The sequence below is a fragment of the Dipodomys merriami genome, unplaced genomic scaffold (genome assembly GCF_024711535.1).
Source record: "Dipodomys merriami isolate MVZ:Mamm:240054 unplaced genomic scaffold, mDipMer1.0.p SCAF_3674, whole genome shotgun sequence".
Taxonomy (NCBI): domain Eukaryota; kingdom Metazoa; phylum Chordata; class Mammalia; order Rodentia; family Heteromyidae; genus Dipodomys; species Dipodomys merriami.
The window spans coordinates 11,443-16,622 of record NW_027205242.1 but is presented as its reverse complement, the minus strand read 5'-3'; the positions used below and the strand labels follow the sequence as shown (position 1 = coordinate 16,622).

General features: G+C 36.9%; 1 non-coding gene across 1 annotated transcript; it reads left to right on the top strand.

Moving 5' to 3' along the window:
* The first annotated feature begins 4,683 nt into the window (after window positions 1-4,683).
* On the top strand, window positions 4,684-4,789 carry LOC138804516 (U6 spliceosomal RNA). Its single transcript, XR_011365286.1, has one exon. It is a non-coding gene; the product is annotated as a U6 spliceosomal RNA (small nuclear RNA).
* The last annotated feature ends 391 nt before the right edge of the window (window positions 4,790-5,180 follow it).

Below are 5,180 nucleotides of genomic sequence, written 5' to 3'. Positions count from 1 at the left end.
CTCTTTGAGTGTTCTCTGCCTGTTCATGCCATTCCTGCCTTTCTCTTCTAGTGTTCTCAAGCTGCTCACGCAATTCCTATATCAGTTTCTGAGTAGTTCCTCATGCTCATGATATTCCTGTATTAACCTTTGGTTTACCTCCTCTCTCTCCCTATCACTCTCATACAGAGTCCTTAGTAGGTTTTCAATATTTTCCTGTATTGACCTTTGGTTTTCTACCTCTCTCTCGCTATCACTCTCATACAGAGTAGTTTGTATGTTTTCAAACTTTTCATTTACCATGTTTGCCAGCATTTTTTGTAGAGTTATTTGGGAACTCTCCTCTGGATTATTCTTTATCTGTTCTGTCCCCTGATTATCATGAGTGGGAGTTGAGACACCCGGACTTGCCATTTTTCTTGTGTTTTTCCGGCTTACTCTGCCCATTTGGGATTAGAATAACACCAGTTTTCTGCTAGAACACTATCTTCAGGCAAATATCAACCAAAGTCTGTAGTTGCACAGTCAAAAGTCTGCAGATACAATCTAGTTCAACAGATATTTCTATTCAACATCAAAGAGCTATATTTTAATGGGCTCCAAACCACAAAGAAAAATTTGACAAACCAGAAATTATGAGATTTAGGGAGAGATGCAGTAAAAATAGGAATAGAGAGATGTGGGAAGGCACGGGGAGACAACTTAACTAAATCCTAATGTTAAAGCATGAAATAGGTTGGATAGGATGAAAGTAGAGTTTAAAAAGAAGAAAGAGAAAAGGGAAAAATAGACAAGAATAAATACAAAATACAAAACACAAAATTAAAAATTGCAATCCTTAAAAATTATGCATAAATGAAAACAAAATATTCAGAGAAGAATGTGGATATAATGAGAGAGGGGGAGGGATATAAAGGGGATGTGAAAAACTTAATAATAAAGATACTTAAAAAATATTATATAGATATAAAGAGGTAGTACTCCTAATAAGGAATTTAAGTCCAAGTGGTTTTAAATTGAGTAATAAATTTGTGGATTAAGTGTGTACACAATGGGGGATAAGGTCTAATAATTGGCTACGGGTATATCTGAGGATGAACAGAACAATTAAGTCACACAAAGAAGAACGAAACAGTGAAAAGTTGAAAAGAATGAAAAAGAAAGAAAAAAGGATCAAAAGTTCAATAGAGCTAAACATAAAAGAAAAAAAGTAAAAAAAATTAAAGAAAAACGTTCACAAACATATACCTCTAAAATGTAAATTATAAGAGGAAGAAAAAAAAGGTACTAGAAGACAATTTTTTTCAAAAAGTAAAAATTAAAAATTTAAAAATACTTTTAGAAAAAAATTTTATAATAGGTACAAAAAATAAAGAAAAAGTTCTTTGATTTTTTTTGGGAGGTTTGAGAAGATCCTGTATCTCCCTTGTGTCATAATCAGCCACTTGTTGGTGTCTCTGGTCTGCTTGCAGTGCTTGATTTTCCTGTGGCTTGGTTGGTTTCTTAAGTCAATTTGTTTGAGCAGGCAGAAAAATGCTCTGCTTTACCCAGGATTATGTGTTCCTCCTCCCAGGCTAGTTCAATGGGAGGGAGTACTGCTTTGAGTATCACAAAAGAGGGAGATGGGTGTTTCCTCAAGTTTGGAGTTGCTGTGATTAGGTTAGGTTCTGGGTAGAGTTGAGGACTTTCAGCAAACAATAGCTTTCCCCTGAGGGGCTAGAATGTGAGAGACTCACAGAGCCCAGCCTGGAGCCACTCTCAGGATTTATGTTTACTGAATTTCAATTGGTTGTCCAGGCTGCTAAAGGACCGGGCAGCCTCTGGCTCTAATTACCCAGTGAAGAATCCCACTCCTGGGGCTGTTGGCCCGAGCTGGGTGACTTTTCCCTAAGTAGAGCTGAGTCTGGAAGATCAGTTAGGTTCTTGTGACCTGCTAAATGACTCTAGTTTTCTTCCAAGGCCTGAGTTGGATTTAGCAGCTCAGTCGAGCTTTGTCAGTATCAAAGATGGAGATCTCTGGTAGTGGGGGGGGAGGGGTGGCCTTCCCTCCTCTGAGGACATTAGGTTCCTGGGTTGTCTCTGGTTTGTGAACTGTAGGATGAAGGTATCTGCTCCTTGTCGGTTCTTGGTGGTGTTGAATAGAATCCTCTTGCCTACCATGTCTGGCTCTTTCGTCCTGAAATCTCTGTGTTGCAGGTATGGTGGCTACGGCCTCCGCTGCCACCGTTGCCGTCTCAGTGGCAGCTGCTGTCAAGAGCTCAGATCTGTCTCCTTGCCTGAATTTTCTTCTCTGGTCTAACTCTGTCCTGTGATGGCACACTTGGTGTGATTCTCTGGCTTAGGACTGTTCACTGGAACTATAAAACTGCTTTCTATGTGAGACCTTGTTTAGCCTCCAGCTTCTCCTCCGCCATCTTCCCAGAACTCCCCCCCATTACCTTGTTTTTCATCCCTGTGAAAAACTTCACTCTACTTTCCATAGGATAGGTTTGTTTTCACTACATGTAGTTACTTATTGATAAGGAAATAAAAAGGTTGTTTGTAAAAGAAAAAAGAACTTTTAGGTCACAAGTTAAAGTATCTTATCCGTTCCTATGATTTATATGAAATAAAATTTATAATAGTAGTAAAAGTGAAAAAGAATTCCTAGATATGTTGTTTTGCCATTTAGAATGGCAAAGAATAATATCACGTCACTCTCATAATTCTTAAAGAATGCAGGGGAAACTGTTGGTCCCTATCATGTTCCCACAAAACCAGTGGATCCTGAAGGACAATAGTAAGACAGCAGGAATTATAAGTAACAGACATGGAGCATGAAAGAGAAAGGGAGAAAATGAGAGAGAGTGAAAGAGAGAGAGAAATATCATAATACTGAAAATGCATAACAGATAAACAAGAGCTGTATGAGAATATTCATACTGCTATCTTTAAACTCTTCATGTACATTTGAAGGTATTTGATATATGATAACCCATCAACATAAAATATAAAATGATTTTGATAAAAATAAAAAAGACTCAGGAGAAATTATAAATGCAAAAGCAATCTTCACAGAAGCAAACACTCAGAGATATTTCATGACTTTGAGAAGGATTAAGTGGCTGAAGTTAGTATAAATTTAGAAGTATACCAATTTACAAAAAACATAAAAAGATATTCATATATTTCATTATATAACTCAATGCAGAAAGCAAATGTTGTTTAGATGATTTCTTAAAACACTGTCTCTCAGGAGCAGGGAAGGCGCCTCAGTGTAGAGAGCTTGCCTTGCATGTATTAGGCCCTGGGTTTGTTTCCTCAGCAACACATAAGTAGAAAAAGACAAAAGCGGTGGTGTGGCTCAAGTGATAGTGCTAGACTTGAGCTGAGGGACAGCACCCAGGCCCCAGAGTTCAAGCCCCATAACCAACAAAATCAAAATAAAAAACAAAACAAAACAAAACATAGCCTCTCACTTTTGTGACCTGAACTCTGTAATACCGCGGCTTCAGCCTAGGGCTAAGATTTTAGGTGTGGACATTTATCATCCCTCCTGATTCAGACTGTACTTGATAAATTTTTAATAAATATTTTGTTCTTTATTTTCCTCTTTGTAAATTCACATGCACCTATTAAAAAATGGCTTGGCCATCCCAGTTACCTTCTCAAAGTACCTCTTGATGTCGACTTACAAAAAGTTGTATTATATTACAAGGGGAACAATGCCACAAATAAGAAAACTAATAATTAAATATTAATAATTAATAAAATAAAAAACAATTATCAGTGTTTTAAGTATTTGAAGGGTACTACAAATTAGATTTTACTATTTTCTCATATTCCTGTACATTTAACACTGGCTAAGATTTTGATGTTGAACAAGCGTTTTATAGACTATGAGTAATCTTTAAATTTGCCCACTAAGATTACTTTTTATGGATCATCTCATCTCATCTTTTTTATATGGCTTGTATCATCATTTGTTCCTCACGAACTTATAAAGTAAGTTTTAACAGAAACTGTGTAGTTAACAAAGTCTTAAATCTTCACTCTGCTTCTTTACACAAAACCTTTGCAAATTCTCATTAGTAATGTTTCTATAAACTCTGAAATGTACATACTTAGTAGCATATAACTGCTACCATAAATCTTAAATACTTTATAGAAAAGTTTTATGACCTGCCAAACCATCCTAAATTTGGCATATATAAGCAAATTCTCAAATTTAAATACATTTAAAACATTAAAATTTTAACAAACCTGAACACTTGCTGCCGTGTTCATTATGACAGGTGCCTTGTATAGAATAATGGAATTCCTCCTCCCACACATCTCAAACAACAATTATCAGGAATTATTTAATTTTTGACATGTCAATCTTGACTTTATTCTTAAATGTGTGCTTATGTAAGAAATACATGGTTCTAAAACTTCATGAAAATTCCTTTGAACTTACTTTTTTGAATTGTCTAGTTTAAGAAAACCAGTTGCACTTTATATATAAAAAATGTTTTGTGCGGGCTGGGAAGTTGGCTCAGTTGTAGAGCGCTTGGCTTGCATGCCTGAGGCCCTGGGATCGATTTCTCAGCACCACATAAACAAAAAGCCGGAAGTGGTGCTGTGGCTCAAGTGGTAGAGTGCTAGCCTTGAGCTGAAGAGCTGAGGGACAGTGCCCAAGCCCAGAGTTCAGGCCCCACAACCGGACCAAAAAAAAAATGTTTTGTGCTCAATTCTGCAGCACATACACTAAAATTGGAACATTACAGAGAAGATTACCATGGCCCTGCGCAAGGTTGACACCCAAATTCGTGAAGTGTTCCAGATGCTGGAGAGGATGTGGCATTCTTGGTGAGAGTGTAAACTTTGGAAAGTATGGAGGGTCCTCAAAAGACTCCATAAAAAGCTCCACTATGGCCTAGCAATCCCACTTTTGGGGATTTTACCAAATGATCACAAATAATCTACCAGCACAACTATTTTTACTGCAGCATTATTTACAATAGCTAAGATACGGAGCCCACCCCGATGGCCCTCAGTAGATGAATGGATGAAGGAAAATGTGGTATATGTACACAATGGAATTCTGTGCCTCCATCAGAAACAATGACATCGCCCAATTTTTTAGGAATTGCAAAGACTTAGAAAAAAAATTCATTAAGTGAAGTAAGCTAAGTCCAAAGAAACATATGTCCCATGGTTTCCATTATTTTCAATAACTA